This window comes from Symsagittifera roscoffensis, chromosome 8 (genome assembly GCF_963678635.1).
Source record: "Symsagittifera roscoffensis chromosome 8, txSymRosc1.1, whole genome shotgun sequence".
Lineage (NCBI taxonomy): Eukaryota > Metazoa > Xenacoelomorpha > Acoela > Convolutidae > Symsagittifera > Symsagittifera roscoffensis.
The window spans coordinates 36978167-36986124 of record NC_087069.1 but is presented as its reverse complement, the minus strand read 5'-3'; the positions used below and the strand labels follow the sequence as shown (position 1 = coordinate 36986124).

At 34.1% G+C, this 7958-nt stretch overlaps 1 protein-coding gene across 1 annotated transcript in view; it reads right to left on the bottom strand.

Annotated features, from left to right (window-relative positions):
• LOC134853360 (flotillin-2a-like) overlaps window positions 1-7958 on the bottom strand; it is a 424983-nt gene that overhangs the window by 41649 nt on the left and 375376 nt on the right. The gene's annotated exons all lie outside the window — the stretch shown is intronic.

Genomic DNA, 7958 nt, shown 5'->3' with positions numbered 1-7958 from the left:
TCCAGCTTTTTTTATTAAGACTAGTATGTATTCGCAGTACCAAAACGTAAAAACGTAAAACACAATCGTGATATATTCTTATACACGTATAAGTAGCTGTTTTTTCGCTTTATAATTTTTCTCGTTGGTTTTTCTTGTTTTTATCAAAGGAATAATTTTATTTTTTAACGCTTTGGTCCCCTTTTTTAACGTAAGAAATACTATAAGCTACTTATATTAGATTTTCCAGTTCGCTTTGGTTCAATCAATGGTACAGATCTTGTAATTTTATTCTTACCTTTGTATGAATAAATGACTGTTTTAGCACCAGTTTTCTTTTGATTTTTAATCAGCAGTGCAAAACCAACAATTACGTGATCAATTTCTCACAAAACGGAAAGTCAGGAAAACGAATTCAGGGAAATGAAGTTATAAAAATAAGTTACAAAGAAGTTATAATAAGAGATGGAATAGGAAATTAAAATTATTAACAGGCGAAAATGTAGAAAATGGACTTAACTTGAAAAGTGAGGGCGATTTCTTTTGAAAATTAAAACGAAGGGGTAAGGCGCAAAAGAAAAAATATGAATGGGCTAAAAAGACAGGTAGATTGATCTCTTTTTCTTTACCAGAATTTGTGGGCTCAACTGAATTTTGTGGGCTGATTTCAAATTTGACCCCAAATAAATACGTCACACCAAGGGTACTATGTTTGCTCTTTTTTCTAACTGTCTCATTTTAACTTCGGGCAGCTTTTCTTTAGTAGGATGCGACTTTTGGTCAATCTATTTGGAGATGGCAAATCAAAGAGACTCCTTTTCTATCAGACCAATTTTTTCTTTTTTTTTTGATACAAGGCTGGAAGCTATTTTGGACGCCTAAGCTATTACTTTGCGGCGTTTTAATTTCAAATATTACCCCGTCACCCATATGTAATCCTCTTTTTTCTACACGGTTACATGAGCTTGGTTGGAGGATTGTCTAATTTGGTATAAAGGTGGGAGGGGAGTGGCAAGCAAATTGAACATAGCGCGAAGAATTTCATACTATTTCGGAAAAAATGAAGTTTAATATCCTCAATGGTTTACAGCGTTCGCTATTTAGTGTCAGCTCTCTCTTTCTTATATTTAATTTTGTTCAGTGCATTTAAAAATAAAAATATTGAGATTTGAATGTTTTTCTTTGGCTTTTTTGTTTGAAAAATCCATTTGATTCCAGAAAAGATTAGGTTAGATTACTTTCAACTGCACTTTGGATCCTAAAAAAGGCTGAATCATTTTTCTTACTTGAAAAAAACCGCAATAAGTAACATGGATGGCCGGTTACTGTGCAAGTAGCACAGAATGTTCCAAACATTTTACTAAAAATTAGAAAGAAAATTTTTTTCATTGATTTTTTTTCAAACTATTCATTGAGTTTTTGTGGGTGGTGTGGTTGTAGAAAAATGACTGAAAAAGAAACAAAAAGAAAATTCAAAAAAAAGTTTCAAGAAACATTTTTTCAATTTTGTTTCGCAGAAGTTACTTTGAATTTTGGGTGTTTTTTATTCAACACAGAAATTGGTGGTTTTTATTTTTAAACAACTTCATAAAGTTAAACTAAAGTTCCATGGCTTATATTTCTATAAATCTTGCTCGCTTTTGCTCGAAATCAGACTAAAACTCGGAAAAAATCGGAAAGATTGAGAGGACCTTGTTAGAGGATCCCATACGAATTTTTTTTGTGGTAAATTGTTTTGATTGAACAACAACGTAAGCCTTCTCGCTCACCTTTTTTCGATCGAAGTTAGCCAAAAATATCAAAGTTTTTTTTCAGCAGAGAAAAATTTCCAAAACGTCGTAATGTTAATCGAATCAAGAGATTTATTATGATATATCACTCAACCGATTCCGCTGATTGTTTGTAGTACACCAGATTTTACGTTCAAAACAAAAAGAAAAACAAAAACACACGCAAATACTCAGTTCCTCCCCATTTTATAAATTGTCGGACCAAAAAAAAATCAATTAAATTACAATATGATTTGTAGTTTTTAAAACTAGATAATAAAAAAAGTTGAGAAATTGCCTATTTTTAAGTTTTAACAATTTATAATACATATTAACCGGTTTTGAGAAACAAAACTAAAACAATCAAAATCAATTGATTATAATTAATGTGGAAAATCGCAAAAAATCAATGATAGTTGATTACAACCTCGTATACTGATAATATGTTTTCAAACACAAAAATCTTATAATAAACTTGACGACAATCTCTGAAAGTCAGCTGAACAAAAAATTTTACCACGAATTAAAAGTTTCATATAGTTCCCTTCAAATTAGTTGAAAATTTCTCGCGGTAAAAGAAAACAACTAAGCCGATCTAATCATCAATATAAAACAAACAATAAAAAAAAATTTCATCGTGAAGAAAGCTTCATAGCTTAGAAACGAAGAAAAATCACATATTTAATTAAATTTTATATGTCTTTCACCGTGACTGCTTAAGTCTCATTTGTGGACAAAAATTTGTGATGTGATGTGCAAGATATTTTAAATTGCCTCCTAGATTGAGTTGCATGTTTTCTTGAATTACCCCTGTAAAATGTTCTGAAGATAAAATACAAGCTCAAATGACAACAATCATACTTCAACTTGAATCGCATGATACACTGCCCGATTTTTCATTTTGTTGATCAATCCCTATATTCATCGGTGTTTTTACCTTTTTAGTATAGAATTGAGTTATTTTGAGATCTGTTTTGTCAAAACATACCGAATTTTTGTCTAGCATGGTAGAAAAAATATACTTTCTGGTCGAGACAGTCAAAAAATTAAGTGAGCACCTAGACCCGAGGAAGAAAAAAATCGAGACGCAGACGTTACAATCGTTTCAAGTCTATTTTTGACGTTCACAGGGGCGGAGTTTGTTATCAAATTTTGATTGAAAAGCCTCTCGGGTTGAGGTGCTCACTTCATGTTTCGACTGTTTGGACAAAAATTTGAACCTTTTTGAACGTCTCGACCAAAATCGGGAATGTTTCAAATTTCTCGACCGATAAAAAACTATTCTCGACCGTGGGCAACCCAAGCAAGATATGTATGCTGAACCCATTTTGATTGTCTCGACCGAGAAAAAAATACGCTGGACCTTGCTCGACCAATGCCAGATATGTTTCGACCATATCGACCAAATTCGGGTATGTTTCGACTTTCAGTTAACTTGATTTATCCAAAACTAAACGTTACAATTTATGCTTTTCAGGTAAAATCTCAATATGATTCTTAAATCAGATTGAAATAATTAGATTTATTTGCAAAACTAATGTTTTGTAGAAAAAAAAACAATTTTTGAATTTATTTTTTCCTCTTTTTTAAAAATTTTGTGTTCAATTTTGGTCAAAAACGCAAAATGTTTGGTTGATTTTCAAAAAAGATTCTGGAATTCGTTCGTCATACCGCGGGACGATTGGTATATTTCCACTGTTCACGGGGTATATTGCGACAGGGGCTCGAGGTATGTTTCTTTCAAGCTGGAGGTATTTTTCGACCAAGCTCGAACAATTTTCGGTATGTTTTTAACGTGCTTGACCATTTTTTGATATAAAACATGTTCTCGGTGGTGGGCAACATAAATGACATATTATGGTTTATCCACAAGGAAAAGGACCGACGTAATAACTGAGAGCTTATTACGGCGACTCATTATTGGCACTTCTGTCAAAGTAGTTCATGCTTTTTTGGTCAAGTTTCGAATTGCCGCCTCGTTTTGTGAACAAGTTTTGTGAAATTTTATATGTCTTTCACCGTGGCTGCTTAAGTCTCATTTGTGGACAAAAATTTGTGATGTGAAGTGCAAGAAATTTTAAATTGCCTCCTAGATTGAGTTGCATGTTTTCTTGAATTACCCCTGTAAAATGTTCTGAAGATAAAATACAAGCTCAAATGACAACAATCATACTTCAAGTTGAATCGATTGATACACTGCCCGATTTTTCATTTTGTTGATCAATCCCTATATTCATCGGTGTTACTACCTTTTTAGTATAGCGTTGAGCATCCTCGAGGTATGCTTCGAGCATCCTCGAGGTATGTTTCAAGTTTCTGCTCGACACAAAGATCTGTCTCGACTACTTTTTTTTTCGTTCGAGTACATTCCAAAGCAAAGTGAGCAAGTCAACCAGTGTTTGCATGTCCGTTTTTGCACTGAACTTGATTAAGATTAAACTAGTTGATTTCAAGTAGCTAGTTTGCAAAACTCAAAGCAATCATGAAAAACGTATCACCTCATTTCCTACTTTCAAGCGATTTCATTGTTAATTTGAATAATAGATTTGAACAATCGGTTTTATATAGAATAAGGTTATCTTTTCAATTTTTTTGAGGTTTTTTAGGGTTCAATTTTTGAATTCATTTTTTCTTCTTTTTAAATAATTTTGTGTTCATTTTTGGTCAAAAACGCAAAATGTTTGGTTGATTTTCAAAAAAGATTCTGAATTTCGTTCGTCATAGCGCGGGACGATCGGTATATTTCGACTGTTCACGGGGTATATTTCGACAGGGGCTCGAGGTATGTTTCTTTCAAGCTGGAGGTATTTTTCGACCATGCTCGAACAATTTTTGTTATGTTTTTAACGTGCTTGACCATTTTTTGATATAAAACATTTTCTCGACCGTGCGCATTATATATGACATATGTGATGGTTTATCAACAAGGAAAAGCACCGACGTAATAACTGAGAGCTTATTACGGCGACTCATTATTGGCACTTCTGTCAAAGTAGTTCATGCTTTTTTGGTCAAGTTTCGAATTGCCGCCTCGTTTTGTAAACAAACTTTGTGAAATTTTATATGTCTTTCACCGTAGCTGCTTAATATCTCTTTGTGGACAAAAATTTGTGATGCGAAGTGCAAGAAATTTTAAATTGACTCCTAGATTGAGTTGCATGTTGTCTTGAATTACCCCTGTAAAATGTTCTGAAGATAAAATACAAGCTCAAATGACAACAATCATACTTCAAGTTGAATCGCATGAGACACTGCCCGTTTTTTCATTTTGTTGATCAATACCTATAATCATTGGTGTTACTACCTGTTTAGTATAGCGTTGAGCATCCTCGAGGTATGCTTCGAGCATCCTCGAGGTATGTTTCAAATTTCTGCTCGACCCAAAACTCTGTCTCGACTACTTTTTTTTCGTTCGCGTACATTCCAAAGCAAAGTGAGCACGTCAACCAGTGTTTGCATGTCCGTTTTTGCACTGAACGTGATTAAGATTAAACTAGTTGATTTCAAGTAGCTAGTTTGCAAAACTCAAAGCAATCATGAAAAACGTATCACCTCATTTCCTACTTTCAAGCGATTTCATTGTTAATTTGAAAAATAGAATTGAACAATTGGTTTTATATAGAATAAGGTTATCTTTTCAGTTTTTTTAGGGTTTATTAGGGTTCAATTTTTGAATTTATTTCTTCTTCTTTTTTAATAATTTTGTGTTCAATTTTGGTCAAAAACGCAAAATGTTTGGTTGATTTTCAAAAAAGATTCTGGATTTCGTTCGTCATACTGCGGGACGATCGGTATATTTCGACTGTTCACGGGGTATATTTTGACAGGGGCTCGAGGTATGTTTCTTTCAAGCTGGAGGTATTTTTCGACCATGCTCGAACAATTTTCGGTATGTTTTTCACGTGCTTGACCTTTTTTTGATATAAAACATTTTCTCGACCGTGGGCATTATATATGACATATGTGATGGTTTATCAACAAGGAAAGGCACCGACGTAATAACTGAGAGCTTATTACGGCGACTCATTATTGGCACTTCTGTCAAAGTAGTACATGCTTTTTTGGTCAAGTTTCGAATTGCCGCCTCGTTTTGTGAACAAACTTTGTGAAGTTTTATATGTCTTTCACCGTGGCTGCTTAAGTCTCATTTGTGGACAAAAATTTTTGATGTGATGTGCAAGAAATTTTATTTTGCCTCCTAGATTGAGTTGCATGTTTTCTTGAATTACCCCTGTAAAATGTTCTGAAGATAAAATACAAGCTCAAATGACAACAATCATACTTCAAGTTGAATCGCATGATACACTGCCCGATTTTTCATTTTGTTGATCAATCCCTATATTCATCGGTGTTACTACCTTTTTAGTATAGCGTTGAGTTATTTTGAGAATTGTTTTGTCAAAGCATACCGAACTTCCGTCCAGCATGGTAGAAAAATTATAGTTTCTGGTCGAGACAGTCAAAAAATTAAGTGAGCACCTAGACCCGAGGAAGAAAAAAATCGAGACGCAGACGTTACAATCGTTTCTTGTCTATTTTTGACGTTCACAAGGGCGGAGTTTGTTATCAAATTTTGATTAAAATGCCTCTCGGGTTGAGGTGCTCACTTCATGTTTCGACTGTTTGGACAAAAATTTGGTAATTTTTGAACGTTTCGACCAAAATCAGGAATGTTTCAACTTTCTCGATCGATAAAAAACTATTCTCGACCGTGGGCAACCCAAGCAAGATATGTATGCTGAACCCATTTTGATTGTCTCGACTGAGAAAAAAATACGCTCGACCTTGTTCGATCAATGCCAGATATGTTTCGACCATATCGACCAAATTCGGGTATGTTTCGACTTTCAGTTAACTTGATTTATCCAAAACTAAACGTTACAATTTATGCTTTTCAGGTAAAATCTCAACATGAGTTTTAAATCAGATTGAAATAATTAGATTTATTTGCAAAACTAAAGTTTTATAGAAAAAAAAAACAATTTTTGAATTTATTTTTGCTTCATTTTTAATAACTTTGTGTTCAATTTTGATCAAAACAGCAAAATGTTTGGTTGTTTTTCAAAAAAGATTCTGGAATTCGTTCGTCATACCGTGGGACGATCGGTATACATTTCGACTGTTCACGGGGTATATTTCGACAGGGGCTCGAGGTATGTTTCTTTCAAGCTGGAGGTATTTTTCCACCATGCTCGAACAATTTTCGGTATGTTTTTAACGTGCTTGACCATTTTTTGATATAAAACTTTTTCTCGACGGTGGGCAACATATATGACATACATGATGGTTTATCCACAAGGAAAGGGACCGAAGTAATAACTGAGAGCTTATTACGGCGACTCATTATTGGCACTTCTGTCAAAGTAGTTCATGCTTTTTTGGTCAAATTTCGAATTGCCCCCTCGTTTTGTGAACAAGTTTTGTGACATTTTATATGTCTTTCACCGTGGCTGCTTAAGTCTCATTTGTGGAAAAAAATTTGTGATGTGAAGTGCAAGAAATTTTAAATTGCCTCCTAGATTGAGTTGCATGTTTTCTTGAATTACCCCTGTAAAATGTTCTGAAGATAAAATACAAGCTCAAATGACAACAATCATACTTCAAGTTGAATCGCATGATACACTGCCCGATTTTTCATTTTGCTAATCAATCCCTATATTCATCGGTGTTACTACTTTTTTAGTATAGCATTGAGTTATTTTGAGAATTGTTTTGTCAAAACATACCGAAGTTTCCGTCTACCATGGTAGAAAAGTTATAGTTTCTGGTCGAGAAAGTCAAAAAATTAAGTGAGCACCTAGACTCGAGGAAGAAAAAAATCGAGACGTAGACGTTACAATCGTTTCTTGTCTTTTTTTGACGTTCACAGGGGCGGAGTTTGTTATCAAATTTTGATTGAAATGCCTCTCGGGTTGAGGTGCTCACTTAATGTTTCGACTGTTTGGACAAAAATTTGGTATTTTTTGAACGTCTCGACCAAAATCGGGAATGTTTCAAATTTCTCGACCGATAAAAAACTATTCTCGACCGTGGGCAACCCAAGCAAGATATGTATGCTGAACCCATTTTGATTGTCTCGACTGAGAAAAAAATACGCTCGACCTTGTTCGATCAATGCCAGATATGTTTCGACCATATCGACCAAATTCGGGTATGTTTCGACTTTCAGTTAACTTGATTTATCCAAAACTAAACGTTACAATTTATGCT